The sequence below is a fragment of the Dermacentor andersoni genome, chromosome 5, assembly GCF_023375885.2.
Source record: "Dermacentor andersoni chromosome 5, qqDerAnde1_hic_scaffold, whole genome shotgun sequence".
Taxonomy (NCBI): Eukaryota; Metazoa; Arthropoda; class Arachnida; order Ixodida; family Ixodidae; genus Dermacentor; species Dermacentor andersoni.
In genome coordinates, this window is record NC_092818.1 from 97,453,873 (window position 1) to 97,472,217 (window position 18,345).

The following is an 18,345-nucleotide window of genomic DNA, read 5'->3' on the forward strand; positions in this document are numbered from 1 at the left end:
CTTAAATGTCTTGCAAGGTAAGTGTCGCGCCGTTGTCCTGCAAAATGTCTGAAGACATTTGTCTGGTGTCTTTAGGCCTTTCCATGTTCGTATACTGCGGTATTTGGAATCACCTATATATATGTTGTTAGTTTCAATAAAAATTTAGTTCAGAGTTACCGCTCGTCCTATCTACTTCTAGTCGGTGTCCGTGTCACTTTGCGCTACAATCGAAGATCATGTTACCGTACCAACTCGCCCAACTTTCTATCCTTTTGCATTAAGAATCGGCATCTCGTTTTCGTCGTGATGTCATCATCAAAACGCATTCGGTTGTGCCAGGGTGTGCTTAGAACGCCGGCAAGCACTCGAGCATCGGAGAGGAGCGCTGTAGTTTAAACTAGCACACTATAAAACACCATGTACATGAAGTGTTCGTGAAGAAGCGGAACCTTAAGACTCCTAAACGATATGGCGAGCTTGTGATAGGCAGTGAAAACGCCTAGCTCACACCACAGCTAAGGCTAAACATTCACAATGCACACTCGTAACCATCTTTTGAGTTTTATCCGATAGGACAGATAAAGTTGTACCAATTGTTTTACTGAAAGCCACTGCGTTCTAACACCACATGATGAGGTATTAGAAGCGTTTAACTATTGCTAGAACACTTTGTAATGTCATCTTCAATGCACTTCTTGTCTTCCATTATCTCTTCCGGCCCCGGTGTCCTATAGAAAGGACACGAAGAGAAATGGTTCTTAACTCTGACAGAATTGTTAGAAAGCTCACAGAAGAACTTAAGCTATTCTCGATACATCTTGGCCAGCATAAGCAGCAGTTTCTTCGTCCTTGTCATCCTCAGGATTCCCTAGCGGTGAATGCAAAATAGTGGAAGGTAAAAAAAAAAAAAAAACGACTGCAACAGTAGCCACTTCTTTTGATAATAGTTTGGTCAATTCCCACTGTCTCGGTAGCGATCGTAATTTTGTGCGTTGTTTCTAACATACTTGGAAGCTTGTGTACATCGTTAACTTTTGCCTTTCATCTGCGCACTGTCCGCAGCACGCCACGATCTAATGTCGTAAGTATAGGAAACCAGGGCTCAGTGGTCGACAAGGACTCTCCATTAGCTGAATGTGCATTGAGGACGCTCTTGCTTTTGACAGCTTCCGATATTTTGTTTGATTATTACAGAGGCGATAAATCGACCTGGATTGCTGTACCGAGTGGCGATGGGACTCCTATAGAGAAAAGTCCATGCATAAGGGCGGAAATATATTTGCTGCACTATGAATATAGTGCGTGTCGGAGGTAGAAGACAATGACGGTGATGAAGTGCAGGATAGACTGCTTGCTTTTGCAGGCATGGGAAACTGTAACTTCTGCACAGCCGAACAAGAATCGGTCATTTTTGACGAAAACAAATATCTTGGTTACACGTACAACCCGTATCAGAAGTTAAGCTGATAAGAACAGATACTACGCTTGGACCGGCGTCGGCCATGTCTGCGTTCGCTCCGCTCTGTGGGCGTTCCCAGCGCTTGCATGTCTCCTTTCCTTTCCTCTCGCTCTCCCGTGGTGGTGGTATCGTAAAAACGTCACGCGCGTCTAGTTTCCTCCGGCTCCTCGGGGCGGTGGTCCCGTCGTCCATGCGAATGTATATAAAGATCACGGTAAATGAGTCCGTACCTATGTTCAAAATTCTGTGTCTAGTTAACCTCCCTGCCTTTCTGTCTTCCCTTCTCTCTCTCTCTCTCTCTCTCTCTGTGTCACCCATGTGTCGTAGGCTAAACAGCTTCGCTGGTCATCCACCTTCCCAGAGTGTAATGGCTCATGAGTTTCATGCGCAATACGTGTTGGTTGGTTCTTGGTTGGTTGTGGAGACAAATTAGTGATCTTCGAGGCAGCTTCAATGAACAATTTGCGTGGTCTTCTGCATGGGTGTAACACCCAGGGTGCTTTAAATCTGTCGTTCAGTAATAGAATGTTGCGAATAGAAAGCACGTTATCTACCGCTGCCTTCCCAGGGAGCAGCAGCAAATTTTTTTGGTGTTTTCTTTCGACTGCTAAAAAAAATTAGCGATTTGCGAATCGAAAGAAAATGTAGATAAGATATAACTATATAGAAAGGAAAGAAAAGTCGTTCGTGAGGTTATGTAACAGCAATGGGCAGATTATTGAAGCAAATGTTAAACAAAAAGGAAGGAAAAACGCTTTCGGCAGTTTTTCGAGAAGCATTCACGGATATAGCAAGGTTTCCTTAGACGGTGTTCCCACAATACAAAAGTGCAATATTTTGGCGAAACGCAGCACTCAATTCAATTGCTGCTACGTACAAGAAACAGCGCCCTGGCAATTATCCAGGCATCTCACAACGCTGACGTGATGAGGAATGACGTCAGTGGCATTGGAGCCGTCGCCTTTCGATGGTCCTAGAGATGAGACCTATGGGTAACCGCCAGCCTTAGTCAGCACGCAGTGAAATATCAGATAACGTTATTAACGTTTATTGTACAATCATCTCGCTTGCGCACGTACCATAAAAATAAAATACAATTCCGAAATTTTACGTGCCAGAACCACCACGTGATTATGAAGCAAGCCGTAGTGGGGACTCCGCAATAGTGTCGACTATCCTGGGTCTCTTTGTCGAGCGCCTAAATCTAAGTGCTTGAGCATTTCTAGATTTCGTCCTGTCACGTCATAGTCACGTGACGTCATAGCCATTAGGCTACCACGATGGGCACGTGGGCCCCTGCAGGGCCTCTAAGTGGCACGTAAAAAAATCCACCTCCATTCCAACCTGTGAACGTGGTTGTACAGCGAAGCTGTTGCTGACGTTAGGCAAGCACAATTGACGTTACGCGAAGTTACACAAACACCACCACAACAAGCGACGCACGTCACGCACGCACATACGTGCGCGGAAGTGCAGCATACGTCCTCATTCTTTTAGGCCTTCCGCCAAGCGCAAGTGCCTTATTGAACTAGCTGAACGTTTAAAAGTAAATTGTGTCAGGAAAAAATTCACTGACAATGACGATAGTCCTTAATCCGAAATTTGAGCACAGCACTATGCGTGTTTAGTTCACAATCGCAATCTGTTACGCGGAAACTGACAGACAAAGACCCTTTTCCAGCTGCCGTTTGAGGTCGTCCTGAGAAGCAGCAGTCGCTAGGTGGCGGTACCATTAGCACAGTATGCAGTCTCATTCTTGTAGGCCCTCTGCCTAGTGCAAGTGCGTTTTTGAGCTAATTGAATTTCAAAGAGCAAAATGGGTCGAAAAATTCGTAAAGCTAAATTTACAAACAACCAACCGATATGATAACATTGATTGTAACTCGATTATGCTAGAAATCATAATTTTGTTGCGCAGGAAATCAAACACAAGCTCCCTCTCCAGTTGCTGTTCTTTTGGGTGAGTACCCTACGAAAAATTCCGACCAACCAGAAGCTAACAGCTACGGTGTGAAAAAAAGAGGAAAAATGTGCACATACCAAGTAGAAAGTGTTTTGTTATGGAACATTCATTTAGCCCTATTCAGCCGTCGCTTGTAATGGCCGAAGTAGGTTATGACAGCAGCATGGTGGCACACGAATCAAAGACATCGGGCGAAACGATTAAAAAGGAACAGAGAATAACTATTGAAAAACCTGAGTCGTAGTGAATATTTGTGGCGTCATCTCGAGTCCCGCATTTTAGGCTATTTCTCTGAGGACAAGTGACCTCTGGCCAAGACGTAAGTGCAGTTGGTGCAGTCATAAAAAGTGAACGCGGGATTTTATCGAATATTTAAAATATGTAAAATGATTAGCGCGCGTTGGATAACGCCTTCGCCATTCACGCTAAATATGATAGTTGTGTCCCTGGAAGGAATATTTCTCAATGTACTTTTATAATAATTGAGCGAAACTTTCGATGAATATATTTTAGATGCATCCACAAATAGTGGGCCAATAATTTCTGGACTGGTGTAGTAATGTTTCCGCTTGCCTCTTGTGCTTCCCATATAAAGGAATAGGAGCAACGCCACCTTAATTTCCGCGCAATAAACCCCTATTTGCTTCTGCTTCTTTTTTGCTGAAGGACCAGAATAAAAAATATTACACAGTATTGCTCTTCTTCTTTAAATAAGAGCAAGTTATTAACCATTTTTTACAGATTGCGGAGCAAGAATATTTCTTATGTATAGCAGATAGACGCCACATATCAAAAGAGGGCGCTAAGAAATATTTGAAAAGAGGTGTTCTTATGTCTCTTGCTGGAAGTCTGCAATAAAACAAAGAAAAAAAGCTCAACAGGCACACTTAATTCCTATCTTTTCTTCTTTACGAAAAGAAAAACACATGCTGCGTAGTAAATTCTACTTTACTCGCTGGTATTGCAAGGAGTTCTGAAAGACGTGGCAGCATAAAGGTTGTTATCGCTCGGAAACATGGGTTGGAAAACGGGTTGTCGGTATAGCGTTAAAGACTTATCGGTGCTTTCAGTCTATTGCTCTAAGAAAATAACCCCATGTATTAAAAATGGTGAGCACTGAAAGAAAATACCACATGCTGAGGAAGAAAGTTGAAAATTTGGTATCTTTCGTTTCCCTTTTCATTTCTTTTCACGCCATTTCACCGAACAAGAAGCTTTCATTACTGGAGTGTTCCTTTACCTGCGCTTACGGTATCACTCGATAGGTAGACGTGATCATTTTCTATACAGCATAGAAGTGAATTGCGCTTCTGGGTTGCTAGAGAAACTAAAAAAACGAAAGAAAATTTTGCGCCTTAGCTTACAATACAAAGAAGCGCCACAGCAGCTGTCGTATTAATATACGCAGCTTATTTTGCTCCGTTTCTTGCGGCATTGAATTCCAGCAAATATTAGCAGGTGCGTGCAAGTAATTTCTTTTCGAAAAGAAAGGAAAAGGTTAGCAAATGTTACTTCTTGCCTTCTAGTTCGGGTTTTATTAGCTTGTGCAGGGGGTGCTCCCTGATGGTTGAAAAGCGGAGAGACACGTCATCATTTTTTTTTTCACCTCTTTTTCTATCCTGCTTTTATCTTCCTGCCACAAGCAACGAAATACATTGTTTCAGTTCGGCGCTGGTTCCCGAATAAGTGGCGGAGTTGCGACAGCCCATCGTTTTAACGAGCACTTAGGAGATCAGGCACAATATTTTTCAGGCTGAAGCAGTGGAGGCGTGAGCGGGAGTTCTTGCATTCCAGTCGAGCATCATCGGTTTTCCTCAAGCGATGCAGCTCTACGAATGAAGACCTGTCTAATGGTACGTCATCACATGTGACAACAAGATATCGTGCATACTGAGAAATTTAAATGAAAGCGTTTCTGCAATCTTCTCAGTAAACACCCGAGAAGAAAATGACATCTTTGCAGACAATGAAACAATGTTCAATAGTTTTAGGCATACTACAAAGGCGACAGAAATAACATTTTCTGAAAGTTCATTTCAATCATACGATTGCGCAGCTGAAAGACATTTACGATCAAGATGATTGTCAGCCAGATTTGTATCCCCTTTTTATTCAGCTGTGTAGCACGTTCCTTTAAGTTTTTAGTGTGAGAGAGTGTTGCTTCCAAGACGTTATCTTTTTCGTATGTACTGCTGGCTTTCCTGTCAGCAGTAATCGCCATCTGGTGCTTGCAACAGTGCATATAGTTTCTGTAAACCATTTTTACTCATTTCAATAAATACCATGCAAGAAAGAGAGAGAAAAAAGTTGCTGAAAGGAAGCATATTGGAATCCCAATTTGTGGTTCCGGTGTTGAAATGCTGGCGTGGCAGAGTAAATTTTCTTCTCTCTTACTTAATAAAATACTACTAACGCATTTTGCTAACACATTTCAGCGGCAGACACCGGCGGATATCAAAACGGCTAAGGGAGTTGGCCCATGAAAGCTATCGCAGTATTTGTTCCGCTAACGCACGTCCACGCGCTCCGTTCTTGAGACGTGTGGGGCACACGTAACTCATCGATATCACACGTCTGAGCAAAACACATTTTAACGTTATGCTGTCATCACCGTGCAATGAGACTCGCCTTATATTGTGGCAAGTGCTGTTTTCGGCTTGAGTACCAAGAATAACGCTAAAACAATTCCTGATACCCAATCCGGTTACGTGATTGCGACCATTCAGTGTGGTATCGCTCAGTATCTCAGAGCTGTCGACAGGCGGACGTGTCAACAAAACTAAAATATTTCAAAAGCTTGGCGCATCCCTGAGAGAAATAAGTTGGGTGAAAAAATAGATCTCACAGCAGAGCTCTCGTAGCTAGTTTCCAGCGTTTCGTGATGTGCGTAGACAAAAACGATGTCCGCGTCTATAATGCTAAAACGGCTTAAGCATAAGGCAAAATCGTATCAGAGTATGCGTCCCAGCTGAGTTTGAGGCCAGATACACGTGTTACAACCGGTGATGGATGATGTATGATGGACTGAAACGACGACAGCGTGGCCGTTGCGCCCTATGCCTTACCGACGACGGGCGAGAGCCTTAAAGTGGAAGGTGCCGACGCTTGCGCAGTACAGAATGGGGGCGGAATTGCTGTCGCCACCGTATACGTTCATCCAGCAACGTCAAAGAGCGACCTTGAAGACTTTATGATCGGCACATTTGGGTGGGTCCTCCCGGTGGACCCCAGTACCTTGGTCATTGTGAGTGACTTTAACGTCGATGTGTCTCGTCCCGACGCAAACAGATTTTTGACATTTCTCTTGGAAAGGTTCGACGTTCAATGTTACAGCAAGACCAATGTCTCCACGACGCGGCATCGGTCCTGCATAAACACAATATTTGTTAAGAGCATCTCCAGTGCCGTCAAGGAGCCCATCGCCGTCTATCATAGCGACTATAATGTCATAGTTACTGTGGTTCCGAGAGAAACGTAAATACAAATAAACATAACAACATGCATGTCTGTGTTAGATTGTTTTGTTACTTTATTTTGTTTTGATTTATTTATACCTATATGCAGCTCCACTGGTCATCCACGTTCAGATAGTGAAATGGTTCTGTTTTTTTTTTCATTAAGGTTTATGCAGCAATTTTCTCTGGCAACAGAGAATTTGAGTCAGCAAAATCTTAAACAGTGAGAGGAAGACAGGACGTCAAAAGAAACATAAACGCACACACAAAACGCAGATGCGCAAACAGACTGCGCTTAGTGTGTGCGTCTATGTTTCTTTTTCTGTCGTGTCTGCCACGCGCAGCCTAAAATTTTGCGTAATCTATGAACCGACTAGCCCAACAACATGCAATACTTCATAAAATTCGAGACAAAACGCCAGTTTTAGCTGGTCAATATTCGCATTAGTGGCGGACATCAGAATTTACAACACCTACCAATAGGTTAGCTTCCTAATCAGCCGTCGTAACTACGTACAAGTTCAAGCGCGTAAGGGTCAAAACAGACTGAAAAAATAAAAACCAGCACCAGTTTGGAGATATTTGTACACACACTTTGAAACATTGGCATTGGCGTTCTACCTATCTTGCAAGAAAGCCTTCGTCAGGCACCACGTTACAAAACCACGTGCAACCAGGACGTACACTCTAAAACAAAATTACACCCTTTGAGTTCTTTCTTGCCACACACCAATAAGCGTCATCTATCATGTACGCATTTCCTTTTTTTAACGCTACGAGCCCGGCACCTCCCAGTAACGAGCTGCATACGCGTTATCAGAATGACAAGCATTCCCGACAGGAAAGTAGTGGGCGCGGTGTTTTCCAGAAAGGAAACGCAAGCAAGGCAGATGACTATTATTGTTGTGTGGCAGATATACACCCAAAAGGGTGCACCTTTGTCCGAGAGTGTATGTTGTGGCAGAATTTGGGTCTGAACATATGCAAGGTGGTACCAGTCGAGTACGTCGAACAGGTGGACATAGCTTGAGCAAGAAGTAGCTGTCACGATAACAGAAAAAAACTATATTTCTTTTATTTTCATAAAAGAAAGAACACATGGTCGAAACATGAGCAACATGGATCATATGCATTTTCGACTCGTTTTCTTAACGCCTCACCGAAAACGTTCGATCGAAATATTGATGCTGAGCGGGGCGTATACCCATCTGCAGCGTTTGTTCATTTGCGCCCCTCATACAGAGAAAAGCTTGATCGTTGGCCAACTGTTTCTTTAACAAGCTGTTGAGACGGCCCAACAATTATCGCCTATACCGGAAACGCCGCACTCGCCACCTATCTGGCAGAAAAGGAATAAAAAAAATGTACGATACCTCAATTTCGTTAAGACTGTTTGCTAGCATTATTATTACTGGAGTCACCCCAACACAATGCAGTTCGCATTCCGCGAAGAAATAACAGCTGCTTTGCAAAAAAAAATATGGTAGCTCCAAATGAATTCTCAACCTAATGTCCTACAATCTGTATCAGTCACTCAGCCCTTTCTGGTTCAATGACTCATAGCAGTTTGCTGTTATGCTTAGTCATCAATCTTGTAGGAATCAAACTGCCCTGAAGAAAAAATACGACATAAATATAAATAAACAACAAAACAATTATAAAATGTGAGCGTCGCCAATGCCACTTACATAATTTGTCGACGTTGTGCAACAGATGAATATGGCTCTTCCTGAAACTTCACCAATGTCAATATAACATTGTGCAATAAGTGCATATAACCTGCCTCGGATGGCACAAAAAATGTGCTTCAAATAATCTGTGGTCACATTTCGCACCATTATGATTCTTAACGGAGATGTCTGAAGAACCGCATGGAGCTTACAATGCGATGAGTTCGTGGCAGTTCGAGAAAAAAAAGAAACCTTCGATTCATTGGCAGACACTCCAGTAGGATTTTTTCCCCTTCTTCTAACAGATTTCTTTTTGTCGTTCAGATGCACGTATTAATCAGGTTTACCTTCATTTGAAAAGTGTGGACAGACGAGGGTTAACTATGGAAAGTCTCAAATTCGAAGTTTCTTCCATGAAGCTCCAGCGCCGTGTTACACATGCAAGAAGAATTAGTTGCGGGCGAACAACTTTTGTCGCTATTATCCGTACTGCGTTAAAATGCCAGCCTGAATCCTAGTCTCTGCTGCTAAGCAATAGCGTCGATTTCCCGTTTCCTGTACGTCGCTGCCGGGAAAAAACGAGTTAACCATACGTTACGAGAACGTGCGGCTAATTAAATAGTGAAGCGGTGGTGCGAGGCAGTATTTACTCGTCTCTAACCATTCGATGCTTGAGCTCTAATCGAATGCGCCAGACTGCCAGAGTGTGCAGAAACAACTGCGTGTTTATTTAAGTGCTTGCATAATGGAGCCCAAAACTGCTGCTTAACTTTCGGCGGCCTGTTTCAGCGCTGGAGTTAACTACGGTCTAGTTTCCAGTAAAAAATAATAACAATAAAGCCAACAAAAAACCAGAAGAACGGATAAATTTGCACAAAAATTTATAGTCTGCTTGCAAAGTTGAATCGGGAAACGGCCATGCAAAAGGGAAGTGGGTATAGAAGCAAACGAAATTATTAGGCCAGCAATTCAGCAATTGTCTGATCCTGCAAACAGCGGTAAGGAAGTACATGCTGCTGGACTAGTCGGTTCATATTGCTGGGTAGACCGTAAATATGGTCGCTTGGCGCAGAGAAGGAAGGAGGGGAGGGAACAAGGGGAGCGCCAACTTGCTACTGTTTATTCTCTATTGTATATCATCCAATATATACACGCAGGCGAATGCGCAACATGCAAAACAGCGTGAATTGCGCAACTCCCTAATTACAGCCGGCTATCAAAAAACCTTCTTTGTGCATGAAAAAGTGAAACTGATGTGTCGCTAATACAAGATTATCCTCGCTCGATCAGTTTACTCAGTTTACTGTTTATTCCATATTTATTCACTGTTAATATTTACATTGTTTTTGTTCACAGAGCTTTGAACACACAATATAACCAGTCTAGTGTACTGCCGGTTCGAGAGGACATCCATGAATTTTCTTGATTAGAACGCCTGTTCATGTTGGACTTCGCCGCGGCCTCGTGTACGCGTTCTGAACGCAGCATAAGCGTCGCGGTTTTCGACTCGGTAAAGTGTGTGGCAAGATGGTTGTCAGTTTATTTTAAACCTGCTCGGTATTTGGTGTGACTTGTTGGCGCATCTTGTCTGCGTTTGTTCCTGTGTGTCTACGACTACACGTGTATTTCATTTACCCCCCCTCTCATCTATCTCCGCTCCAGATCGTCCGAACCTATGACATTTCTTTTTATTTTACACTACGTTCTTCCTATTACTACTGTGGCGTGAAAAATGGGTTGTCATGATCATTATAATCGAATAAATATTTTAATTTTATTTTCATTTGAATAAGAAAAGAAAGTAGCTCGAATGGAAATAATTGTGAAATGGAAGCAAGTGCGCATGCACCGGAAATAATGTGAGAGCTCGGGGCAAATGGCTCCGATTGCTCTTCCACAGGGCCTTCCTTCGCACAAGACTGGGCATTATTGCAACACAGCCACATCGTTATAACGTGATTCCACGAAATATTCGCGAATTTATTTGGCGAGTTCATACAAGTCGATATATCACTTTTCTAGTAGAATATAGATAAAGTTAAAAAGATTTCCTGTGGCAGCACAATCGTAACCCTGCAACGAAATTGCTCAAACAGGCGAATGATACCTGCACAATAAAACCGAATTCTTAATTCAATCTCGTCACTTTACGGCATATATTGCAGTTTACATGTATACTACCCGGTGAATGTGGAACGCATGTCCACTCAGACTGATTTCTGAGGATGGCAGTGGCTTTGAAATACGTGTAGTCAAAATTGAAGTAAAAATTCAGTGTTCTTACATTTAGTTTTCCTTTTGTTTTAAGAAGGCGCTTTATTATTATTCCCTGAAGCTGGAACACGCACGCACAGTTTGGAAACAAATTTCTCGAAAATAGTGTTATTTTGAGAACTTGTTTTAAGCGAATACGCTTTGCGAAGTCACGGACTACAGTTTGTAAACTGCAATATATGTCATAAAGTAATTAGTTAAAAATTTATTTATAGTACATTTAATCAGTAAAATATGCACTTTAATTTGTTCTGCAAGGAATTCCGGCCTCTTGAGTAATTCAGTTGTAGTATTAGAGTTGTGCTATTCAACGCAGGCGAATAAAATAATTGCGTAATCTAAAAAGAAAACACACGCACACACACCTCGTCCGCTGCCTGAATAAAAAAGATGCTTAATTATTGGCGTATAGAAAATCAGGTCTGCCAAATCCCGCAAAGTGGATGAAGTATCATGAAAGGGGAAAAACCACAGAGGAAGGAAACTTAGGAGAGGCCCTGACGTCACTCTTTGTGAAGCTAAAGTGAAGCCGGAAGTTGGCGTTGCTCATGGCGTTGCTCCGCCTATCGGGCCAGCTCTCCTCTCTTGTTTACATTTCTCACGAAACCACGCCGCTCTGCGAGCAACCGTGGTGCTCGGACGCACGCGCTACGCAGCAATACTAAACAATCGTTAGCACGTTAGCATGATTCCGCCAAAGAGGGAAATATTTCCCGCGGATATTCCTACGTCCATCGCCATTGCCGTGGTGCGGTACATGGCGTACAGCGTTGCATGCGCGTTCATTTCACGAACTTTAGTTCCTCGTGTCCGACCTGGTCACAGCAAAATCCGGGAGAGCACGGTCCAGCTAACGCAGCGCAACAAAACACGGAAACCAACGCGAACCTGCCCGCACAGCGCCTTTGCCACGGTACGAAACCTACGGAGCAACACGTGTGAGCGCACAGAACCAAAACAAAGCCGCCATTGTGGCCCGAAAGGCGAGGCCGCCACAGCAAAGAAATCAAAAATCAGCAAAAAAGAGGAGAACCTACTACGTCACTTCCTCCACACTTTTCTCCTAGCGCACGGAGGGGGTAGGGCCTCTCCTCAGTTTCCTTCCTCCATGGGGAAAAACGTTCATCCACCCGAATGTTGCACGAATCTACAAAGGAAATCGGTATGGGTTTCTTTTCTAGCTTTGGGGAACATTCAGGTGGATGACATTCTTTCTCTTTCATTATTGGTATATAATATGTGGTGAAACAAAGACCATAAAATCTTCTCAGAGCGTGACAACGTGGATGCCTCAATTTTAGTAAGTGACCCATGAGCGCTACAGCGAGCAGCCTCTGTTCGATATCCTCACACATTGTGACCGGAGTAAGCTTTCGCAGTCTGCCTAAAGCTATCGGTTCCAATCATCCTGATTACGGACATGAGCCGTGACATGGGAAAGTCGCTGGTGTAATGCAAGTACTAGACTTATACCTGTAGACTAAAACGCATGACACAACCTGCGATAAGCACTGGGAGAACGAGAGAAGCCTAAGCACGTAGACAACGCTTCGACGAGTTCAGTTGTCGCCACCCTTTATAGATCACATGAAGCGTCAATTTTCCTTTAACTCCCTTGTTCTCTTTGGATAACAAAACCGAATATGTGACGATTGACGAGGAACCCTAGCAAGCGTTTGTGTTGTTAATTTCCCTCTTCTCGTGCCCGTGTCTGCACATCTAATCTTTCTTTTCTAGCGTGGACTTTGCGTGGAGTCCGTGTGGTAGGAAATAGCTTATTTACAATATTTATTACATTCATGTAATGCGTTCATGACTGGACGTACTATTCACTACTTGTAAATGGTAAGCAACTTCTTTCAAAAATTTGATGCACCATGTCAATGACAGTAATGAAAAAAATATTTGAACAGCAAGTCACCCAGTGCACGTAGAGTATTGTGTTCTCTGATGAAGCGAAGTTTAAACCACAGCACCACTTGTCGCTTTAAAGAGATACCACCGGGATGAGATTGGCGAAGTAAGACAATCATCTTGCCTAAGTCGAGACAGCAGTATAATAGGCTGCGTAAAGAGGAGGCAATTTAACTGAATAAGAGGAAGTTATTCTGTACAAAATGGGTGTTCCATGCGTTTGCTGAGGCACCAATGCCACTCTGCAGCATCTGCGACCCTAATGCAACAGAACCATTTGGAACAAGTACAACTTGGCTCTGGGTCTCTCTTTCAACACTCCAATAAGTGTTATTCCTTATGCTAGAACAGAAACGAATATTAGACTTCTTTGAAGAGTGAATTCAGGAATAGAGTATATACGAACTGAATACCAAACATATTTGATTCGTATTTGAAACACCGAATATTCACGCATCCTCACACATATGCACTTGTCAATTCCAAATGCACAAACGAGAAGGGAAAGTGCAACCAAGCGACTTTATCGATGGTGCTTCTAATGGCGTGGTAGAGAGAAGCCCCAAATGATTAGAGGCCTGTTGGATAAATGGAAAGAAACCACGCGGTTGTAAGCCGGTCATGTTCGAAATACCAAGCTATTCGGACTATAAGCCACACATTTTTATAATTTACCCTCCCCCTTCCTTTTTGGAAATTTCTAGGAAGAAAATATTGTATAAGTCACGCCGGTGTAACGCTATGCCTTTTTTACCTTGGTTGGCGTGATAAAGTGCAGTTACGCACGCTTGTACACTTATAACCAAATGCCACACTTACCCATTTTCAGGTCACTAAATTTCCATAAACAAAACCTTTAAGAGCCGCAAATTCTAGGCTGGAATAACTTCAGATAACCTTACTCTTGGCGCCGAAAACGAACATTTATTGCAAATCACATAAAGCCATCCAAGGCCTCGCCCACCAACTAAGTAAAGTTCAGCTACTTTGTCGTCAGCGTAGTCGGCATATAAATACCTTTTAGAGACGCTGCAGCTGTGTCGCTTTCACTGCTTCTGTGACGTGACGTACTCGGGTTAAAAAAAAAAAAAAAGTCACAGGCCCGTGCGGCACACGCAGCACTGTCACAACGTAAGTAGGAGTAGCGGCTCCATAGGAGCCGTCGTTAAGCGGCGTCAAACAGTTACTACAGGTATTGAGTCAACGAATATTCGCGAAAGAGTAAACGTCGCGAAGTAAACGAATGCAGGTCGCGAAGGAGATGCAGTGGGGCACTACGGGTATTTAGTTATCTATAAATACGAAGTCCGAAGAAGTACTGCGTTGTGTATTCTACACAAATAACACGCAGAGGACTTGTTTCACACATTGTTTCAACCAGGCATTGCGGGCACTCTTTGCGTTTGCGTTGAAATCACCCTTGAGAATTAGGGGAGCATCGTGTTCAGTAACGAGTGCCTGTGTCAAGTCCGTAATCTTCCCATGTTGAGCACCTGGCCACACATACACTGAGGCCGCTACAGTACCTTGGGAGCTACGCACTGTGCACACGTCGGCAATGTCTACATCCGGTGCTCCGACCAGTTCTAATGGCACGCACTCATTGCGTCGCTCGAACGTCGTCACACCCGCGGAGCCCGGTGTGTACCTCTGTTTGCTCATTGTAAAGAAAGACGCATCCGATTAATCGCGCCACTTCAGCGCTTGCTAGATAATGCGGAGACATGCCCTGCACACGCGTCCTAGCGTGCCAGGAGTCACGTGATGCGACACCGGCTACCTGTGTGTGTCGGGTGTGTGTCGTATACGACACACACCTGTAGCCGGTGATGTCCTGTGGACGACTCCAGGTCTCAGAGAAACAGAGTAGGGACCGTCGCCTCATGATATGGTAGTGTATGACGTGAAGCCTGTCTGCAGCTAGCGAAGGTACGTTGAGCGAGCAGATAGCAAATCGGTGGAGCACATCGAGCAGTGCAAAGCAACGTTGCATGATTGTGTCAAAGCGATGTTGTTAGAGTCCATGAAATTCGTCCCTCAGTGCTCGATCTGAGTTTTCGGCACCACGGCAAAACGTGAAGTCGTCTTCACCGTTGGTGATGTAAAAGCCATCAAGAGAAGCGGGTCGACGCAGTGCCACAAACGCGAATTTTGGGGGTTGAGGTCTGTGGTAATCGTAAACGATGCTGGCATACGTGCCGCCCTGAAACTTGTTAATCGTTATTGCACTAGCCTGCACCACGGGAAACTGTGTGTGGCGACATGTAATTTCAAACTTACGGCCCAACGTTGAGGTTACCGTGCGTTTTTCAATGGGTGCCCACTCGCGGTGGATCGCGTTCCCGAGTACGCAGCGCCACGGCGCCTTTTTGATCCGCGCAGGCCTGTGCACACACTTGAGGTTCTTCGCGAAGAAGCTGTCGTCTCTCATTTTCTACAGCAGGCATTTGAGGGTCTTCGTAGCAAAGCTGCGGGGCCGCATTTTCGGCAGCATGCACTTGAGGGTCTTGGCGACGAGGCTGTTGGGCCGCATTTTCGGCAGCACGCTCTAGAAGCTATTCGCGGCGAAGTCGCCTTGCGTCCTTCTTCGAGGGAACTGAACTGTCTACTCGGCGTCGAAGGCGAGCTGCGGCTACTCCTCCTCTCAGCACAGCTGTCTGCTGAGACCGACATTGCCTGGTTGCCGCCGCGGGCGTAGCTCCATGATTCGCTTTTGTAGCAGCGGTTCGCATACCTTGTGAGGAGGCGCCATAATGAGTACAGAAGTGTAAACGCATGTATCGAGACAACGAGGTGTACATGGCGCATCCCTTAGGATACGGCACGATACGATGCAACTGCTGCATGTCGTGACGCTTGGTGGAGTACAAGGCAATTGCAATCCAAAATTTGCACGTATCCAAGCTACGCGGCCGCATCTCACATCGCGTGACAACTGACACGAAACGATGCAACTGCTGCATGGCGTGCCACCGGTTACAAAATATGCAACTGCGGTGCAACGTATGCACGTGTCGACGCTATGCGGTGCGCATCTCACATCACGTGACTCCTTGCGCTCTAGGAGGCGTGTATAGGGCATATTTCCGCATTACCTAGCAAGCGTTGAAGTAGCGCGATTAATCGAATGCGTCCTTCGTTACACCTTCGTTTTCTTTTTGTCACGACAACTTCGCTCGAGAATTGCCATTATGGGGCTTCCTACAAGAATGTGTCGACGCTATTTCATTTTTAAAAGCCAGACTCAGTCTACCACGTTCGGTAAGGATTAATCGAACGTCGCTAAATATAGTCTTTTTACATACCCTTTACCTTGAACCTATATATCGAAAGCCGTATGTGACTTCATTTGCTCAAGATGTTGTTAGCCGTGTTCGTAGAATGTGTACAACGAAAACAGTGAAAACGTTTTTGTTTAAGTACACACTTTGTCAGTTAGAACGTGGCTTAATAAAAATGATTATATGTACCCTGAAATGCGAATTGTAGACTTCACAACCAACCAGGAAAAACCGAGAACTGCTTTATCCTTTGTCGTGCCGCATTTTATTTTAGAGACATTTTACAAAGATAAGAAAAACCTTTTCTCACGTCTTACGCTTCCGGTGCTTTCCTTTTAAAAAGACAATCAGTAATACACCATATGAGCGGTTTTTGTTATTAGGACTCTATTCATTATGAAGAAGCCGCATGATCGACAGACATGCGGATCCACGTCGCTCGACAAGGTCTGTCTTTCAAGAAGTGGCTGCTCAGCTGCGTAATGTGGTTGGAAACGCTGATCGTATTCTTGAGTGCATTTTGCATCTAGACGCTTGTGTTTTTTTGCCCAATTTTTGAACTTTCATTGGACTGCGTAACATGTGTGTTTATGTCATTTCATGTGAGTCTAAATGTAACGTAACTATCTTTCGCATGACACTACTGATAATTTTAATCAATAAAGAATAAAAAGAGAACACTGTCGTGGTGCTGTGCCAGAGTAGCTGACTCTCGCGCAGAGTACCCGGGTGAGATTGCGGTATGAAGTGGGTGTTTATTTTCTCATTCCTAGCGATAGCTGCGGCGAATGACGGCATCGACGGCGGCGGCGGAATACATCGCCAATTAAAACGGCTATTGGATCGAGTTTATAACAGCCAATGCTGTAGAAGAGATGGCTTCCCGATTAACCAAGTGCGGGAAGGCGGGAAGCGTTAAAAGCAAGAAACGTGACAAGCTGACAAGTGACTTCAAGGTGATAGCAATGCACCTTTATGTCAATTCGGAAACTATAAAATTACGCTTCAAGTTTGGGAACAGACACACATCAAAATAATATGATTTGTTTGCGCAAATATAATTTGTTTGCAATAGTTCAGATATCTTCATTAAAAAAATTATAGCAATTTCATTCTTTCGCTTCGCGGAAAGGAAGATTGTTTTTTGGCTTCTCTACTCTGAAGGGAGGGGGGGGGGGGGGTCATTTGTTCGGTCACTGTATCTCCGGCAATTTTCTTTTTAGTTATGCCAGAAAAAGTGATAAGATCACACTCAATCAGTGGCTGTTTTTCACGAATGAAATATTTAGGCAAAATATTTAGTATACACGGAGAGCAAATGGCGAAATTCGCAGCGCTCTGTGGCAGTCTTTCCACGGCCGTATTTGAATATGAAAGCCCTTGAATATCAATTATCATTGTTTATCGCACAATGTTACCGAACGCATGAAATGGCACAGTTCAATCGATGATTAGACAAATAGCACTATCAAAAAGAAAGAAAGAAAAGAAAACCTCATTGCTGATGACCTCGTGCTCAATGACCTTTCCGCGACTTAAGATCTTATCAGTAGACGCGCCTGAAAAGACATGAATCCATCGGAGTCCACAAAAGGCTGTGTAGAAGAAGCGAAGTTTAGTAGCAGACGCAGCCTTTCCCCGACAAACGAATGGACAAATGTAGCATGTCCTTCCACTCAGATTTACACAATTCGTCCGATATATCTGCAGACGGTAGGAGGGCACGCAGCGTTGTTGTCCCTCAGGCGCATTGCGTCTGGGAAGTCATCATTGTTTGTTCTTTCTTCCAGTACATTTCCAATAACCCACACAAGCTAACATAAGCGTCACCTGGTGCGCCCAAAAGTCATTGCCTCAGGGAGCGAGCGACGTGGGCCTCTTTCGGGTGGCACTTTGATCAAGCGAGACAACGTGCTTCAGAAATGGGACATGGAACAAAAGAAAGAAAAAGCGAGCACACACGTATGTTAGCGTGGAAGAAAAAAAAAAAACTGGTTTGCCCGTAACGTGAAGAAATAACACGATAGGTAGCGAAATGGAATACGCGGTTTCGTGTTTCGTTTAATGCTTGTTCGAGCGAGCTTTGGCAGGTGCGAGCGAGCAATCTCGTTTCAAGAAGTAAAATAAATGTCAGTCGTATTCGTTTCTGGAAGTTGCGCCTTCTGGTGGTGAAGCGGAAAGAGTCGGCTTTTCTTTGTCCAGTTACCTATAGTCTCAAATTTGCATTTGGGCTGCGCCATTGACAGGGCTCCTGCTATTGTTCAGGAAAATAAGACGACGTCAGCGCCATCCAGTAAAGACTAGAAGAAGCCGAGCACTACAAGAAGAAAAAAAGAGTGCTGAACAC